Raw genomic sequence first — 19,984 nt, 5'->3', positions numbered from 1 at the left:
GGTGTCAGTGTATTTTCATGAACATCTCCTCATTTTCACTGACTCTCTACTAAACATTACAAAGGAGATTCAAAATATTCTGGGAAGAATTCCATGATCTCTTCCTGAATTTTCCAGCAACTTTCTGAAGGCTGCCGCCTCCTATGTCCTTGATCTTCACCGATGATGATCCAGTACACCTTTTGTTATCTTTCTTTCTAAAGAGCATTTTGAATTTATTTGAATATTATACTTTTGGCCAAATACCATATATATTGTATGTCCCAGCATGTTATTGAGAGAAAACAGTAATACCAAGTTAAGAAATAAACAGTGAATAATGTCACACAGTGCAAATGAAATGAAAGATCAGTAGCACCGGTCTAAGTATATTGAGGCTATCATACCAACACTTCCTTAAAATTCTGATAAGCATCTTAAAAAATCAGAAAAGAAAAAGGAAATCTGATAAAGGAACCTTTACAGTCAACTGAGACATTAATAGGGATCCCTGATGGCACAGTGATTGAAATGTGTTGCTGTAATTTCTGTGGGAGAAAGATGAGGCAGTCAGCCTTCATAAAGATTTACAATCTTGGAAACTCTATGGAGCACCTTGGCTCTTCCCTAGAAGATCACTTGAGTCAAAATTGACATCATGGCAGTGGATTTGGGACATGACTGTAATGAGAATGCTAAGTCTGAGATTATAAAGCAATATGGAATACAATCAAATATTTTATTTATTTTTGTCACAAACATTTTTCTAATGGCCTGGGATGAAAGTTTACAGAGCAAAGTAGTTGCCTATGCAATAGTTTAATCTCAGTGTGCTTTGTGAACTTGCTTGCAATTCCCTCAGAGTCCAGCACTTATCCTACTTCCTCCCAGGTTTCTTATTACCTTCCACCCAACTTTCCTGCCCCTTCCTTCATTCAGAACTGTGCTTTGGGGTCAAGGCCAGTTTCGTGTGGTTCATTGATCTGAAGGCCATGTAATGGTGTAATTGTTTACCTGGGGAAGCCTATCTGTTCTTTGTCAGAAAGATGATCTCTGGGAAGGAGCTCACTTACAGGTTTGAAGAGTGTCTAACATAGTCTCTGGGGTTCTACCAGTCTCTATCAGACCAGTAAGCCTGGTCTTTATGATTTTGAATTTTTAAAAATTATTTTATTGTTAGCTCCTATATCTCTTATAACAATCCATACATCCATTGTGTAAAGCACATGTGTACATATGTGGCCATCTTCCTTTGCAAAATATTTTTTACGTAAGTCCTTGGAACCAGCTGCTCATGCCTCCACTCCCTTGAACTCTTGATAAATTATAAAATTATTATTATTTTCATATCTTACATCATCTGCTATCTCTCTCCATGCATGCTTCTGTTGTTCATCACCCTTGGGGAGGCGTATATGTCTATCATTGCAATTGGTTCCTGCTTCATACCCTCACCTTCCCCCTACCTTTGGTGGTATCTCTACTCCCATTATTGTTCCTGAGGGCTTTATCTGTCCTGGATTCCATGCGTTGACAGCTCTTATCTGTACTGGTGTACATGTCAACAGACAGACCTGGAACTAGCTATAGGCTTTTTAATTTTAAGTCTGTCTATATAAGATAGGTAGGATAAACAATCCTGAGGAGAAAACAATGGGAAGGACCATTCGGGGAATGGATGAGAGAGAAGGAGTTGGGAGAATACAAGGGGAGAGCCAACAAACTCAGGGATAAGGGAACAGCAAGTGATCTAAAATCAATGCTGAAGAGGGGTTAGAATGCCTGGTGGGGTTTGATCAAGAGCAATGTAGCCAGAGGAATTACTGAAAGCCAAATGAAGGTCGGAACATGATAGTGGAACAAGAGGAAAGTTAAAGGAAAGAAAGGAAAGAACTAGGAGGCAAAAGACATTTACAGAAATATAAATGCAGGCACGTACATATATAAATACATTTATATATAATGATAGGGATGTAGATCGATGTACATCTAGTTACAAGTTAAGTAATAAGATAGTAGAGTGACATTGGGCCTCTACTCAAGTACACCCTCAATGCAAAACACTTTGTTCTAATAACAGGACATTCTGTGATGCTCACTTTCTCGACATAATTTCAGAAGACAAAATGGGTGCATAAGCAAATGTGGTGATGAAAGTTGATGGTGCTTGGCTATTAAAAGATATAGTGTCTGAAAGGCTTAAAGATAAACAAGCATCCATCTAGCTTGGATGCAAAAAAGCCCACTTGGAAGAAGCCCACCAGCCTGTGTGATCATGAGGTGTCGACAGGAACAGGTATCACTCATCAGAAGTCCCCCAAAAATCATATTGATGTAAACAAGGCGAGTCAGAGTGAAGACCCCAACAAGAAAGGGATGAGCCAGCCAGGGTGTTGTATAGCACCAACAAACATACATCAATCAAATATTTCGTAAGCCAGAATAAATATAAACATTATAAAGATGAGGGAAAAAAATCCAAATTTTTCCCTGACTCATATTCACAAGGAATCAGTGACTAACAAGTAAACTTAATATAAGATGGAGTTTTAGAGAAATGAAACAGAATCAAAGAAGGCTTCATTGCCAAAGACAAGAAATGCTTGGGTAATAGGTAACTTTGAATACTTTACACTTAGCTGCAAATGCATTAAAATGTACTAGCAACACTTCACATCACTTCAAAAATGTGAAATCACAGAATTGTCACAGCAGTTTTATGAGATAATCACTATTATCCTAAGGTGAAATGGATGATAGCTTATGTTCATTTTTCAAGATAACTTTTCTAATCGGTGGCAGTAAAGCCAGGAACTCTGGGAGTCCGGCCCCAGAGCCCATGCTTTAACCTGTGTAATATACTTGCTAACATTTGCCCTCAGGTGTAATTCCCATACAGCCTGAAAGCTCGTAGTTCTTTCTCCCCTGGTAAGCACCCTTAGGGTTTCAACCAAACCAAACTCACTGTCATGGACTTGGCCTCAACTCATAGTAACTCTACAGGGTAGAGTAGAACTGCCCCACAGGTTTCCAAGACTATACTTTCTTATTATATTAGGGGCTCTGGCATCTCTTATTATAATCCATACATCAATTGTATCAGACATATTTGTACATATGTTGTCATCATTCTTTTCTAGACATTTACTTTCTATTGAGCCCTTGGTATCAGCTCTCACCCCCCTGATCCCTTGATAGATTATAAATTATTGTTCTCATATCTTACACTGCTGTTTTTCTTCCCCCATAGTTCCTGTTGTTCTTCCCCCTGGAGAAAGGTTTATGGTTATGTATTGATCATTGCAATCGGTTCCCTTCCTCCTCCTCCTCCTCTTCTGGTATTGCTACTCCCATTTCTGTTCCTGGGTCTGTGGGTCTTGAGCTCTTACCTCTTATGTATATACCTGTGTACATGCTCTGGTCTACTCTAAAGTGAGAGGCAGCAACTGGAGTCAGCAACTGGAGTGGGGGTTGAGGAAGCCTCAAGGAACCAGAGGACTATTGTGCTTTCTTGGTGCTTTATTGCACCCTGGTTGACTCATCCCTTCCCTGTGATCCCTCTGTGGGGGTATGTTCCATTGTCTACACATGGGCTTGCATCTCTGCCCTGACAACCTCGTTCTCCACAATATGTTTTTGTTTGTTTGTTACGGGTCTTCTGATGCCCGTTTGCGATAAATAACTCATGAGTTCACCGGCTGGTGTGCTTTTTCCATGTGGGCTTGTTGCGTCTCTACTGGATGGCCCCTATTTAACTTCAAGCTTTTAAGACCCCAGGTGTTATATCTTTTAATAGCTGGGCACCATCTGCTTTCTTTACCACATTTGCTTATGCACCCATTTTGTCTTCAGTGATTGTGCAGGGAGGGTGAGCATCACAGAATGCTAGTTTGTTAGAACAAAGTGTTCTTGTATGGGCATAAGCTTGAAGTCTGTCTACTACCTAAGGATATTGCCATATAAATATATGTACATAGGCCAATAACGCTATTTTTATGGATTAATGTGTTTACTTATACACACCTATGCTTATACCCCCTACCCATAGCATTGCTTCCTAGATCATTCCTGTTTCCTTTTACCCTCCTCCTGCCCTACCATCATTCTTGCCAAACTTTTGCCTCTTAATACTTCCTCTCAGTTGTATTGCTATTACTTCAACACCCCCAGGATTTCTATATCCTTCTTGTTGTTGATTTTAATTCCCTAGTTGTTCTGTCTATGGCACTGTTTGCTCACCACACCCTTCACATGCCACCCACCCCTCACCCAATTCCCTCCAGGACTGTTGGTCTGGTTTCTTTCTCCTCAAGCTTGCTTTCTTTCCATGCCTATATTATATAAGTAGGCAAACCAACAATGACATAGATCAAACCAAAGATTGGGAAAAGAAAAAAACATAATTCCAGGTCTGTGTGCTGACCTTTATGATTCTCTCCCACCGGTCCTGGGGGGATTCCAGGAGCTGTTCCTCCTAGCCTGAAGTGTATTTTGGGGGCTCTTTAGGGGCTTTGTGGCTTGGCTTGACTCTAGTTGCTGATCTGTTATGTTCCCTTCTTGGTTTTCCCCACTGTGGGGGTTCAGACCGCATTACCTCCCTGCCATGTGTCCCCAGCATTGTCCTCTGTCACAGTACACTCCAGTAAGGGGACAACATGTTATCAGGCATATTCTTTGAGTTTTTCCTTGTCCTGGAAACCCTTAGCTCTCCTTCTATCTTAATAGATAATTTGGCAGGGTAGAGGATTCTTGGGCAGGTGTTTTTTTCTTTCAGCTTTAAGAAGCTGTTACTCCACTCTCTCCTCCTCTTCATGGTTTCTGTTGATAGGTCTGAGCATATTCTTACCTGATGATCATTGTATGTGACCACCTTTCCCTTGCTACTCTTAAAATTTTCTCTTCTGACTCAAAGTTGGGTGTATAGTCAAATTGGTGTCTTCTCTGCCCTCTCTATGAGTGTCTGATTCTCATTCATTAAGGTGGGAAAGTTTGCTTCCAGAAATCCCCTCGCTAATTTAGCTGTCGACTTCTCCGTGTGTCTTGTTCCAGTAGACCAGTTATTCAAATGTTGTTCCTCTTCATAGCATCTGTCATTGATGTCAGGTTTTCCTCGGCCTCTTTTATGATCTTGTTAGGGTGTCTTTCTCATTTGCCAAAGTCTGCTTTATTATCTTTGAGATCACTGATAAGATTTTCTGCCTCCTCTAGTGTGTTCGTGAGATCCATGATCTTGTATGTAGCTTCTGTTACCTCATCCATTAGCTCTTCTATTTCCCTTTGATGTGTGGACTTCATCTCCTCTATCATTGTGTCCTTATTCTGCACTGTTTCCCTTATCTCCTATATTACTCCAAGCAGCCTTCTGAAAATTTATTTTTGTGGCAGATTCATGTCTGATTCTTCTATGAGTGTCATTAGCTCTGTTGTTGTGTTTAGTCTTTTTTGTTTTCTTGCTGAGGTTTTTGCATAATGTTGTTTACATGACAATTTAGTAGAACTGGATGCCATGTTGCTGGAAGACCAATGGGCCCTGAGCTCTTTCTCTGTGTGACTCATAAGACTGTTTTGGAGCAGGGAAAGTGGGACCAGACTTCAACTCAGTGCCGCAAGGTGTGAATGCAATATCCCGGCGTGGAGTAGGGAACCAGTGGAGAGGTCTGGGAGGCTGGACCCAGCACCATAAATTAAATGGATTCCTGCCCCTCCCCTGAAAAGAATTTGTTCCAAAGGACGACATTGACTCTGCAGCTCCGGGAGATGAACATGTCTGATCAGAGCACACGGGAACAGATGAATGGGGCAGGAGGAGAGAGTGGAGCACAGCCTGGCCCACCAGGTCGTGAGTATGATGTTCCTGAGTAGAGCAGCCGGTCCACAGAGAGAACAACGTGGCTGGCCCCACTATGAGAAATGATGACAATCAGTGACTAAGGGCGATACAGGGGACTGCACCAGAGACACAGTGTGGGAATTGCACCTGATCTGATCCCACCACACCGAGGCAAATCACTGGGGGAGTGCCGCGGAACAGCAAGGGAATGGAGTGGCAAGGTCCCCAGGGAATGCTGAAAGTGGACTTTGGGGCCAGGGCGTGGTGCCCCAACAGACTGGACTGGAAAACGCTCCTAAGGGCCAGCAAATGATCCCTGAACTAACTACAAGCTTTTCTCTTGTGAACTGTTTTGTTCTGTTCTTTGTCAGTGGTTTGTTTTTGTTGTTTTGTTGTCTGGTTGTATACTGTTGCTTTGTTTTCCTCTGTCTTGTTTTCGTGCATGTTAGTGTCTCCACAGGTCTGTCTGAATAGGACAGGCTGGATGAACTATCTGGAGGAAAAACAACGGGACCGACAGTTCCGGGGGGACTTGGGGTGGGGGGTAGGGGGGGTAAGGAAGTGGTGTTAACAAACACAGGGACAAGGGAAAAACATGGGACCCCAAATGGTAGAGAGCAGGGAGTTGCAGGCCTGGTGGGAAATGATCAAGGGTAAGGTTGCTTAGAGAAGAGGTATACTCTAGCCCAGGTGGCAATGAAGCATGGTAGTAGGGCAGGAGGAAAGTCAAGGGAGATGGAGGAAAGAGCTAGGAGTCAAAGGGCATTTATGGAGGTCTAGACAAAGACATGTATATGCAAATATATATAGGAGGATGGGGAAATAGATCTGTGTGTCTATATTTATAGGTCAAGTATTAAGGTGGCAGCAGGACCTTGAGCCTCTACTCAAACACTCCCTCAATGCATGAATACCTTCTTTTATTAAATTGGAACTCTATGATGCTCACTCTCCCAACACAACTGCTGGAGCCAAAGTGGGTGAACAAGTAAATGTGGTGAAGAAAGTTGATGGTGCCCGGCTATCAAAAGAGATAGTGACTGGGGTCTTAAAGGCTTGAAGATAAACAAGCGGCCATCTAGCTCAGAAGCAACAAAGTCCACATGGAAGAACACACCAGGCTGTGTGATCGAGTGTTCCCGAAGGGATCAGTTACCAGGCATCAAAGAACAAAAAACCATATCATTGACTGCACACCTCCATGATAGGATCGCTGAAGACCAATGGCTGCATAAGCAAATGTGGTGAAGAAAGCTGATGGTGCCCGGCTATCAAAAGAGATAGTGTCTGGGGTCTTAAAGGCTTGAAGGTGAACAAGCGGCCATCTAGCTCAGAAGCAAAAAAGCCCACATGGAAGAAGCACATCGGCCAGTGCGATCATGAGGTGCCAAGGGACCAGGTATAAGGCATCATGCAAAAAAAAAAAAGATATAAGTGTGTGTATGTATGTGTATATGTGTGTATATGTATATATGCATATATATATACCATATTAAATGAAGGGGGGAGTGCAGAGTGGAAACCCAAGGCCAATGGAGATCCCCTCATAGAGGGGTTTAGGAGAGGAGATGGGTTAATTAGGGTGCGAGGTAGTACCGATGAAGAACACAGCTTTCCCCCAGATCCTGGATGCTTCCTCCCCCCAGCTACCATGATCTGAATTCTACCTTGCAGGGCTAGATAGGGCAGAGGCTGTACACTGGTACATATGAGGGCTGGAGGCACAGGGAATCCAGGGTGGATGATACCTTCAGGACCAAGGGTGTGAGGGGCAATGCTGGGAGAGTGGAGGGTGAGTGGGTTGGAAAGGGGGAACTGATTACAAGGATCCACATGTGACCTCTTCCCTGGGAGAGGGACAGCAGAGAAGGGGGGAAGGGAGACTCCGGATAGGGCAAGATATGACAAAATAACGATGTATAAATTACCAAGGGCACATGAGGGAGGGGGGAATGGGGAGGGAGGGGAAACAAAAAGAGGACCTGATGCAAGGGGTTTAAGTGGAGAGCAAATGCCTTGAGAATGATTGGGGCAGGGAATGTATGGTTGTGCTTTATACAATTGATGTATGTATATGTATGGATTGTGATAAGAGTTGTATGAGTCCCTAATAAAATGTAAAAAAAGAAATAGGAGAGAAAAATGATTAGGGCAAAGAATGTACAGATGTGCTTTATACAATTGATGTATGTATATGTATGAACTGTGATAAGAGTTGTATGAGCCCCTAATAAATTGTTAAAAAAAGGAAAAAAAGAATGTTTTGGAGGGCTGCCTGTTGCAAACTATGGTGGTCGGTTGGACCACTATTTAGGTATGGTGCCATGCCAACTCAGTGGCCAATGGCAGTGAGGGATCTTAGAGATTGGGGAAAGGCTGGTGATTGTATTTACTGGGGCTGAGTTGGTCTGGGCTGTCAGGCCATGGTTTGCATCTTTTTTTCAAGAAACCTAGTAGAAGCCAATTATGGGGGAGGCTTTGCTGCCATAGGAGGTGCTGAGCGAAGGCGGTAACTACCCAACTGCTGCTGGAACAGGTGCTGGGGGGAAAGCCTCCACAGGGTGGAGGTGCTGGGAACCAGTGCGGACAGCTGTCACTGCTGTGGGCAGGGTGCACGATGTGGACCTGGGACAGGCCACTGTTGTTGTGAGTGGTGATAGTGTTGGGGCTGTCATTACTGCAGGGTGGGGTGGGTGGGCAGGTGTCAGGCAATGTTGGGGAAAGCTGCCCACAGCTGCAGGTAATTAAAATTACTGCAGGCGGACTGCAGACAGGGTTTAGCTACAGGGCTATAATTTTTAAAATTTTAAATTATTTAAAAAATGTAGGACTATAATTTTTTACAGAAGTAGAAAGCCTCAACTTTTTCCTGCATAACAGCTGGTGGCTTTGAACTGAAGACCTTGTGGTTAGCAGCCTAACACATAACTTACTATCTACTCTTTCCTATAGGGTCACTATGAGTAGAAACCAACTCAAGAGCAGTGAATTTTTCTTTTGAGTGAGCACTTTCCTATTGTGTTTATCTTCATCTCCTTTTCCTTTCATTCGTAAAGCAAGTATTTATTGCCTACCTATTTCCGTGGTCACCTGGGTGGTACGAACAGTTAAATGCTCAGCTAGTTAAAGTTGCTGATTCTAGTCTACCCAGTGGCACCAGTAAAGAAAGGTCTGTCATTCAACTTCCTAAAGGTCACAGATATTTGAAAATGATATGGACCCAAGCATGTTCACTATGCACACAAAGTGAACTGACCTGTTTGCGTTTCTTTTTGTTCACTTTGTCCATAGATGTATATTTGGCTCAAAATAAAAGTGCAAAATGAAGGTCTTGCATTGAAGAACTATGAAAATGGGGTCAAGGCCACATCTGACTTCCTTTGGATACATAGGGAGAAGGAGAATCCATGTCCAAAGCAACCCAAGGCCAGTTGCTACAAGGCAGGAATCAAGAATGTCTCTACCCTCCAGCTTTCTTTACCCTATTCTGATGCCAGTTATTCTTCTCACTCTGGCTCTTTGCTGGGTCTTACAGTTCATTGTAATGACCACAGACAATACTTACAATTATGGTGGTCTATTAGGGAAGTCAACAGGTTACCATAAGCCAAGATCAGAAAACATTAAGAATGCAGTCCTTGATTGAGAGCAATGCTTTTTCTCAGTCAGCAGCCATATCTCTCTCTCTCTGTTTCTTCCCAAGCTTCTCAGCCATGTAGTCCCTTGGCCTTTCCCTCCATGGGTCATGAATCCCACCTCTTGCTCCACCTCACAGTCTCAGGTCCTAGGGCACAGTCTCTTGGCTCTATATTGGCATGGATCCTTTGCTTTGTCTTATGGTATTTATTCTGCAACCCCTGGAGCCTCTGGTCTTGGCCTCAGTCAGGGATCTTAGTAAGGAATCTTGAACTGTTCCACTGGTGGTCTTCTTCCTTGAGGATTCCAGAAATTCTCTCTGTTCGTGTTTCTGAGATAAGGTTCTTATAGGCAGAGGAATGGCAACTATAACTAACTAATGCCTCTGAGCCTATTTGTATTGTCTCACCAGTCATTTCATGAGTTACAAATTTAAGACTAGAAGGACCACATTTTAAAAATTCACTTTACCACAAGGTTTATTTTTTAAAGATTAATTTCCCACAGATATGGAGTACATTTCAATCCTTGGAAATGCCCTATTGGATGTTCAAGGTGATTAAGCCTTTACATGAGCAGAGAGCTGCATAGGGACTGGGGGGCTTGAACTACTGACCTGGTTAGCAGCCCAGTGCAGTAACCACTTTGCTACATGTGTAATTATTAGAGTAGGCAAGCTACCATAACAAAAAGTTCCAAAATTCCACTTCCTCGTCCTATTAAAATGTTTTTTCCATAACAATTATTTTTACACGGAAGAGACAGAAACTGACAGACTGTACACCAATGAGAAACACAAACTCTTTTACCTTCCTCTAAGATTCTCTCCATTCAGCATAATCTCCATCATGTTTTCATGGATGAGGTTGGAGCTGAAGTATAACACCTCCATGCCACAGCATTGGTGAGCACGCAACTGCAGAGCCACAGTTGACAAGAACACAATGTCAAGGGGAAAAACACATGAAATACCCACTGCCTAGGGATTGAAAAAGTATGACTAGAAGATACAGCTTTCACAGAAACCTTCCCTGATTTGAAAACACGCAATGTTCCCTTGTTCTGGTCATACAACTGCCTCTTGGCCCAAGTACAAGGTCTGCATTAGCACAATCAATTGTTCTGGAATTCCCATTCTTCTTAAGGCTATCTATAGTTTGCTATGATCAATATAGTCAATTGCCTTGACATAGTCAATAAAACACAATTAAACATCTTTCTTGTATTCTCTTCTTTCAGCCAAGATTCATCTGATATCAGCAATGATATTCCGTTTTCCACATTTTCTTCTGAATCCTGCCAATCTTGTTAATGTACTGCACCAACCATTGTTAGATAATCTTTAGCACAATTTTTCTTGCACGTGACAAAAAATAGCATACTCTCTGTGCTTTATATGAGTTGAAACGAGCCCACCTTGAATCTGAGGGCCACAATCCATCTGTTGGTTTGCGATACTGTGATGGTTTGCATGTTGCTATGATGCTGGAAGCTATTTCACTGGTATTTCAGATACCACAAGGGTCATCCGCCATGGACAGGCTTCAAATTCAAGATCAGACTATAAAAGGAATAGGCTATCTATTTCTGAGAGATTAGCCCTGGAAAATCTTATGAACAGCAGTGGAAATTTGTCATATATAGTGGTGGACCATGCCTTCAGGTTGAAAGGCACACAATATGTGACTGGGAAATGCCTCTTCAATTTGTCAATCTTAATGACATGGATGGAGTAAAGCTGTCAGGACTTTTGTTTGCTGATAACCCATGACTCAAGCTAAGAATAAACAACTGCAAATCTCCATTAGTATCAAAATATGAAATGTTTGAAATATTCAAAGTATGAATCAAGGAATTGTCTCTAGGAATTAGTGAATTAAAATGGACTAGTAATTGTCCTTTTGAATCAGACAATCCTGTGGTTTACTATGCCTGGAATGACAAAGTCAAGAAAAATGATGTTGCATTCACCAGCAAAAGAAATATTTCCAGATCAATCCTGAAGTATAATATTGTCTTTGATAGTTCTAGGGCCTTTTCTTCATTGAAAAATTTCTTTGGATTTGTGTGTTGTTCACTTGTTTGTGGCTGATCTGTGTGTGTGTGTGTGTGTGTGTGTGTGTGTGTACTGAGATTGACTGCTGTCTCTCTGGCCATTTGGGGCAGCTGTTAGAGTTGGGAGGGCTGCTGGGTTATGTGCAGATAGTTGGACTATCAGGTGATATTGGAAAAGAATAATAGAAACAATAAAACAGAAGGAGAAATAAGGGAGACTAATGAAGAAAGAGGGGGAAAAGCGGAGAAAAAGGAGAAAGAAAAAATATGGGAAAAAAAACACAGTTTAAAGGAAAGAACTGACAGTCTTAAGAGATCACAAGGCCGGCCAGGACCTTTCTTGGTAGGACTGTCATAGAAATATATATGATTGAAGTTGTCAAGGATTTTGTCTTTCATGGAGCCACAATCAATGCTTATGGAAGTAGCAATCAAGATTTCAAAAGACAAATTGCATTGGGGAAATTTAATGCACATGACCTTGTTTATAGTGTTAAGGAGCAAAAGTATCATTTTTAGGACAAAGATGAGCCTGACCCAAATCATGGATTTTTAATTACTTCACAATACAAGTGAAAGATGGGCAATGAATAAGGAAGACTGGAGGAAAATTCATGCTTTCGCATTATGGTGCTCTCTGCGAATATTCAGAACAAAACAATCTATCTTGGAAGAAGTACAGCCAGAATATTCCTTAAAATAGCGATTCTCGACCTCTGGCTCGTGACTCCTTTGGGGGTCAAATGACCCTTTCACTGGGGTGAGCAGATTCATAACAGTAGCAAAATTACAGTTATGAAGTAGCAACAAAAATAATTTTATGGTTGTGGGTCACCAGGACATGAGGAACTGTATGAATGTCACAGCATTGGGGGGATTGAGAACCACTGCCTTAAAAGGACCTCAATGAATAGGATTGGCACGGTGGCTGCCACAATGGACTTAAATGTCACAATGATTGTGCAACGGTGCAGAATGTGGCAGTGTTTAGCTCAATTGTACGTAGGGTCACTATGAGTCAGAACTGACTCAATGATGCCTGAGGGCAACAGTGGCAATGTCTATGAGATCTCTTCAAAGAGTTTGTAGAAAATGCATACTACGGAATTCTATACACAGATTTTTTTTTTTATTGTAAACAAAATACATTTGTTTTGAAAAGCAAGGAGGTTACTTTGAGGACTACCTGACACAAGTCATGGTGTTTTCAGTTGCTCCATATTCATGCGAAAGTTGGACATTGAATAAAGAAGACCAAAGCAGAATTGATGCATTTGAATGATGGTTCTACCAAAGAATATTGAATGTACCATGGACTGACAAATATGTCATGGAAGAAGTGGAGTCAGATTGCTCCTTAGTAGCACTGACGGTGAGACGTTGTCCATGTATTTGAACATTATCAGGAGAGGTGAGTCCCTGAAGTAGGACATCATGTGTGTGTAAGTGGAGGAGTATAAAAAAAGAGCAAGACTCTTGACAAGATGGATTCATAGAGTGACAGCTACAATGGGCTCCAACATAAGAACAGTTGTAAGGTTAGTGCAGGACTGGGTGGTGTTTTGTTCTGTTGCCCAAAACTATGAATTGGAACTGACTCAATCTCATCCAAGAAGAACCCAGTCATCTGAGAGCAGTTGCAAAGACTACGGCTAGGAGGCACGCCAAGTAATTCCACTGCACCACAAACAAATACACAGTTTCTGTGAAGGTTCAGCAGAGTTTCAGGTAATCAATATATGGTTTTATTTTAAACTAATTGTCCATGTAACTATAATTTTAGTGTGAATCTATCTAGACTTATGTGGTATGTCAGTTGTAAAGCACTGTTTGTAAAAGAAAAAAGATAGGAATTAATATAAATAGCTATCTATAGTGTACTGGCTAAAGAAATTGTAGTATATACTTACAATAGAATAATAGGTAGTAATTTTACAAATAAAGAGCCTCTATATAATAACAGAAATATTTCCAAAATATACTGCTAACACATAAAACAAGGTTTAGAAAGATGACTAAGTAGGTTTGCTTTATATGAAAGGTATAAGAAAAATGATAAGTATAACTATATTAAGATACAGAAGCATAAATTGTACTTGGGAGGATAAACGAGAAAAAGACAATATTAATTACTGTTGTAGTCATAGAAACTAAACAGATAGGGGAAAAAGGACTTGTCACTATGTGCCTTCATATGGGCTTTTCAGTGTCTGAGCAATGTAAATATGCCCCCTATTCTGAAATTTAATTCTTAAAAATTTTTAAAGCATTTATTAAATTGTTGGATGTATGCCATAGAACTAGGCATTATATATGGGAGAAGGCAGAAATCACAAGGTTCTCCAAGTATTTATTTGGACAAAGGCTACATCCTTCACACTTACTTAGTAAGCGACCAACAAGTAAACACAAATTAGGACAAGACAAACTGCTGCCTAAGTGCCAAGGGCATGCAGAGTAGTGGCATGCAGAGGATTTGCTGAGTATAATATGCGATGTCCTCCTTCGGGAGTTGAATTGCAGGTCTTAGTCTGAGAGAAAAGAGATATGGTGTTATAAACACGTGGGCCTGCCCACACAGCATTAAGTGCTAAGACTCAAAACAAACGCTGCAAAGTCACTCAGATTCAGGAAGTGGTCTCTTAGGAAGAACTTGGGTCTATCAACCTAACAGCAAGATAAAGGCGTCACATTCATCTAATTTAAGCAGGAGTTGAGTTTGATTCTTGTAGTTAGTGTGTCATACTGGGTTCTCTTATCGTCTTTAGTTAATGTTCATGGATATTTCTGGTCCATATTTATATCATTTGCAAAAAGTAATAATTTTATTTCTTCTTTTCCAATTTTTGTATCTCACGTTTCCTTCTCTATTTTTTATTGCATTGGCAGGCACTGCTGATATCATTTTAAGTGATAATAGTGATTCTTATTTCTAACTTAGGGGACTGGTTATTGAGCTGAGATGTGCTTTATTATGTGACAGAGTATCCAGTTATTCCTATATGATTTACAAGCTCTTTAAAAAATTTTGTATAAGAATGAATGCTGAGTTGTGTTCAATGTTTTTTTTCAGTATCTATAAAAATTATGATATTTTTCTTTTGGATTTAAGAATATAGCAAATTGTCCTAAGAGATTTCCTAATATTAAACTGTCTTTGCATTTCTGTAATGAGCTGTATTAGATGATAATTTTCTGCTATTTGGAAGCTGATTTATTCTTTTTAACAAAATTTTATGTAACATGGTTTTAAAAAAATAATTTTTACAGGAGAGAGTTTTAGATTATTTTCATTCCAGGATCTGTGGCTACCAGTCTTTACAGTGAGTTGCTTGGTGTCCAGTCTTCTCCCCGTGAGTGTGGTCGGATTGGTGAACTAACCAATACAATATGATAAAGATGATAAGTTGTAGCTGCCATGATTCCATTATAAATTTCAGGCTATCTAAATCCTGTAAACGTGGTGCAGCGTGTGGTAATCTTTCTCATACGAGAAAAGGTCTAAGAACTACTAAAGCCACACCAGAATAAAAAAGACCAAAATGTCAACTAACTTCTGATGACATTGACAGATTACTGGATCAAAATATACCTGAATCTAGTGCTTGTATTCTTGTGATGTGAGCCAGTCATTTATCTCTTTTGCTTGAGTTAATTGATTTGAGGGCTTTTTGGGTTGTTGTTTTTTGGCCTTTTGCAATTTTACTCACAATGCAGAGTGATGACTGTCTTCAAAATCTTTTGGCTTCCCATATTTATGTTCATGTTAAAGGTTTCCCCTGATATTAAAATATGTTTCTATTGCTATGACTTAGGAATGTGATATCTAAGATACTTTATTCTATTTCATTTAAATTAGACTTTTTTTCATAAGACTAAAGCTTTCTCCAAAAACTTTTATTTCCAATGGATCCTTCAAAATTACTCTTAGATCTCTCCACATTAAAAAAAAGAAGCACTGTTTAGTTGAAGGACATTTACGAGATTAAGAATTAGTATTTATGGGATTTCCTTAAGAATACTAAATCATAAACCTATGATTAGGAGCTCCTTTTTTGTGTTCCCACAGGTGTAGTTATGATTTTCAGAATGTATGTCCAATATTTTGTTATTGATTAAAGCGTGGCCAGGCGACATCATTACTTCCAAGAACATTGGGTGCCCTCGCATTTGTAGGGGATAAACTTGCCTTTGATAATGTGCGATGCCAAAGCAGTCTCTCTTTCCTGAAACACTAGAGCCAGAAGGAAGTATTTTTGTTGCCTGTATCACACCAGACCTGGGCAACTACGAATGCTGAGTGTCCTGGATTCAACCCTAATCATTGGGATTGATAACAGTAGATATAAATTTGATTTTTCTGATAGCTTACTGAATGACTTGGTCCCTGACAATCTGTTTTTCAGGTTGATTTGGTCAACGTTGAGTTATTTATATTTGAAATTCACTCTCTATTAAGGGTGCAATTATGCCTTCAACCTTTCTCCTCTTCTCTGTTCATGTTGGTTCCTTCCAAAGCCTGCCTCTAAATTGTTAATGCCATCAGAACGAGTTAAAGAGTCAGAGTAGGACGACAGTGTGGTCGATCCACCTCCCATAAATGTGCCTTTCTCAGAAACTAAGCTTCCAAAGAGTTATGTAGAAGCATTGTTGCTTATTTAAAAGGAAGATTTGCTATCCAGTCATCAAGCAGGATTTTATTATGATCAATGCAAGTACAAAGTGTTCCATAATCAGGTAAACTTTATGTTGCTCTTATTTTTACTACCAACAAAAGACACCACTGAAATAAAAAAATTCTCTTATTCAAGACTGACACCCTAATAAACATTATTCTGTACATGATTTCTACATGCCTTTAATTAAAAAATAAGTTTGAATTAAAAGATAACTCAATGAATATGTTTAATAAACTACTACCAAAACAAAAATTTTGGCAGTAAATTATGTTAAAAATATTTTAGTGTCTCCGCAAATAAATCTTAGATAATTATTTTTAAAATATACTTGTAGTAGCATAATATCCTTGGTGGTGGCAGTTATTAGATGCTACCGAGTCAGTTTTGACTCTTAGCGACCCTACAAAGAGCAGATCAAAGTATGCTAGGTCCATTTTCATCCTCACATTTGTTTTGTTTGAATCCATTGTTTTAGCCACGATTTCAACCCATCTTTGTGAGGGCTTTCCTCTTTTTCACTGCGCTCTACACTACCCAATGTTAAATCCTCTTTCAGGGACTAGTTCCTCCTGACAACATGTTCAGAAGACCTCAGCCAAAGTCGTACTCTCCTTGTTTCTAAGAGGTATTCTGACTGTACTTTTTCCAAGACAAGTTTGTTGAAACTTCTGGCAGTACATGGTAGTTCCCCATTCTTCTCCAGCACAATAATTCAAACTCATTGCTTCTTCACTGTTTCTTATAGTTGTCCAGCTTTCACAAGTATACGAGGCCATTGACAATATCATGCTCCCTTCAGCTCACCTCAGTGCTCCAAATGGCATCTTTGCTCTTTTAACATTTTAATAAGGTCTTGTGGAGCAGAGTTGCAAAATGCAAAATGAGGTTTGATTTCTTAAACTGCTTCCATGAGCATAGATTGTATATGCAAGCAAGAGCAAACCTTGACAATTTCAATATTTTCTTCATTAATCGTGATGCTACCTATTGGTCTGGGTAGCAGACCAACTTTTAGCTTTTGGTTTTCTTTATATTGAGGTGTAATTCACACTGGAAGCTGTATTCTTCTACCTTCATCGGTAAGTTTTTTTAGCCTTCTTCATTTCCAGCCGGAAGCTTGTGTAATCTGTATAACAAAAATTATGATTGATAATTACTCCAATAGTGATTACACATCTTCTTCATATAGTCTAGCTTTTCTGTTTATTTGCTCAGCACACAGGTTAAAAAGTATGACTAGAGGATGCATTCTTAATATGCATCTTTATTTTAAGCCATTCTGTATCTTCTTGTTCTGTTTGAACCACATTACCTCTTGCTCTTTCTGTAGGTTCTACTTGAGCCCAATGAAATTATCATCCTTTGCAATTTATCTGTAGTTTGTTGTGATCTGCACAATTAAAGACCTTTGTATAGTCCATAAAACGTCTTTCTGTCATTCTCTGCTTTCAAAAAAAAGCCACTTGACATCAGTGGCTCCTTTTCCTCTTCCTAATCTGCCCTTGATTTTCTGCTAGTTCCTCGTTAATGTACTACTATAGCTGTTTTTATTATCTCAGCAAAATTTTGCTTGCATGTGATATTAAATATTGTTTGACAATTTGTGCATTCTGTTCAGTGCTCTTTTTGGGGATGGACACAAAGATGGATTTCCTCCAGGCAGTTGATCCGGTAGTGTTATCTTCCCCATTTCTTAGCACAGAGGAATGGGCACCTCTAGGGTCGCCTTCGTTTGCCGAAACCTTTCGGTTGGTAATCTATCAAGTCCTGGAGCCTTAACTTTGCCAGTGCCTTCACGGTGCCTGCATTTAACTTCCCAATCCCATCAGTCCTTGAGTATATGTTACCCTCTGATGTGTTTCTTTTTGGTACCGTGACTGTATTCCTTCCAACTTGTTTTGATGCTTCCTACGTCATTCAATGTTTTGCTAACTGGCTCCTTTAATATTCCAACTCCAGGCTCGGATTTTTCTTCTGTGCTTTCAGTCTGAGAAATGCTGGCCATGGTCTCCCTTTTCCCACCATTGGACACCCTGCTAGTACTTGAAAGACCGATGGACTAGCATTGTAGCAACATGCATGCCAACACTGTGACAGACTAGCATATGGGTAGTAAAATACATATATGTAGTACCACTATATTTCTTTTCTTTTTTCTTTTAGGGGAGAGCACAAATGCAGTCCCCCACTACCACAAATTATGCAGTCGAGTTTCCCACATTTGGGGAAATCACAGGGGTCAGCACACCCAGAGTGCAATGGATAAGCCTCGCCCTGGGAAAACCACCTTCGAGCCAGGTAAGTATATTACTATATTTCTTATTCTTTAGGAATTTACATTATAAAACAGATGATCATGGAAAGACATAATTTGTCCTGAGTCAATAAATTGATGCCATTTTTCATAAAAGTAAGTAACTAAATTTTTACCGTTTACTTATAACAAAAGACTGATTATGCTAATTTCTGAGGATTTAAGCTCTCCCAAGAGTAGTTGTCCTGAGCCCTCTAGCCTTGTGAGTCTAGGCTACTGTGCTTGAGTTATATCTACAGGAGGAAGTCGAGGATTGGTAACCCCACAAACAACATTAAAGGGAGCCTGAGGTTTCCAGGTACATAATTAGTTGTAAATTCTCTTTTCCTTTCCTGTAGTTAAGACAAATGGGTGTACATTCCTACTTTCTTTCTCCAGATACATGTAGATATTATTTTTGTGTTTACTTCTCTCCTTCCGAGCTGTGGACATGAGAGCTCTTGTATGGTCCAGGACTTGCCATGTGTGACATTAAAGAATGTCATATGCGTGGCTCAGGACATGGAAGGGAGATTATAACAAAGGCTGACATTTATTGAGTGTTCATTACCTGAAAGGCACTGTCTTTATGCATTCATATGCTGCACTCTCTTAAATTAAATAACAGTACCTGGAGGATAAGGGGATCCTCTAGGTAGTAGGAAGTGTTAAGTGCTAGACTACTAGCCAAAGATGATCTTCAAACTCACCTAGACTCACTGTCACTGTGAGAGTACATCTTGGCAAAATGATTCCCGAAGGCCCCAGTCAAAACGCTGGGAAGCAGATCGACTTTGTACATGTGGTGCTCCAAGAGTCAGAGTCAGCTCAGAGGTACAAAACAATTGCCAAGATCAGTACTAGTGTCATTCCTATGTTTTAGAGAAAGGAGGCGAGCGATTAAAACCAATTGCCAAATTTTGAAGAGTTAATAAATAGAAGAATTAGAATTTTATCACGGGGAGTGTGGCTCCTGAGTGCAGACTATTAATTACTACATTCTACTTTTTACAATATGGTATTTGGTTTTCTAATACATTAAAGACTTTTGAAAAAAAGACCATATAAAAGCAATATGGCAAAGTGGGAAAGGAAGGTTGATACTAAAAGCGAGGCATCAGCTAGCAGGGAAGATTTACTGAAGATGAGGTTGAAGGCACAAACTACAAAATATGGTGATTGCTGATATAGACTCTCTGTCTTCCTTTGTGTCTCTTTAAATGAGTGTAATGGTATTAACAATCCAAAGGCAGAATTTGGAAGGTGCCAAAGTGAACAGAGAAGATGGGAAAGATGAAAAAATAGTTACACCTTTAATAAAGAGTGAATGTCTAATATAAATAACTAATATTAATATAAAATATCAAATATAACTGAGAAACAGATTTCCAGGTACCAAGTCATTCATTTAGCTATTCGACAAATCAAATTGATATCTACTGCCTTCCACCTCAATGATTTGATTTTAATTCTGTATAAAAATAACTTCCCTGGTAAATAAACACACATAAA

The 19,984-nt window shown here is 40.0% G+C and overlaps 1 pseudogene; it reads right to left on the bottom strand.

Annotated features, from left to right (window-relative positions):
- Positions 1–18,339: 18,339 nt before the first annotated feature.
- Positions 18,340–18,485, bottom strand: LOC142453860 (U1 spliceosomal RNA; annotated as a pseudogene).
- Between the last annotated feature and the right edge of the window lie 1,499 nt (positions 18,486–19,984).

The sequence above is a fragment of the Tenrec ecaudatus genome, chromosome 7 (genome assembly GCF_050624435.1).
Source record: "Tenrec ecaudatus isolate mTenEca1 chromosome 7, mTenEca1.hap1, whole genome shotgun sequence".
NCBI lineage: Eukaryota > Metazoa > Chordata > Mammalia > Afrosoricida > Tenrecidae > Tenrec > Tenrec ecaudatus.
Note: the sequence above shows the minus strand (reverse complement) of the source record. Positions and strands in the feature narration are given on the sequence as shown.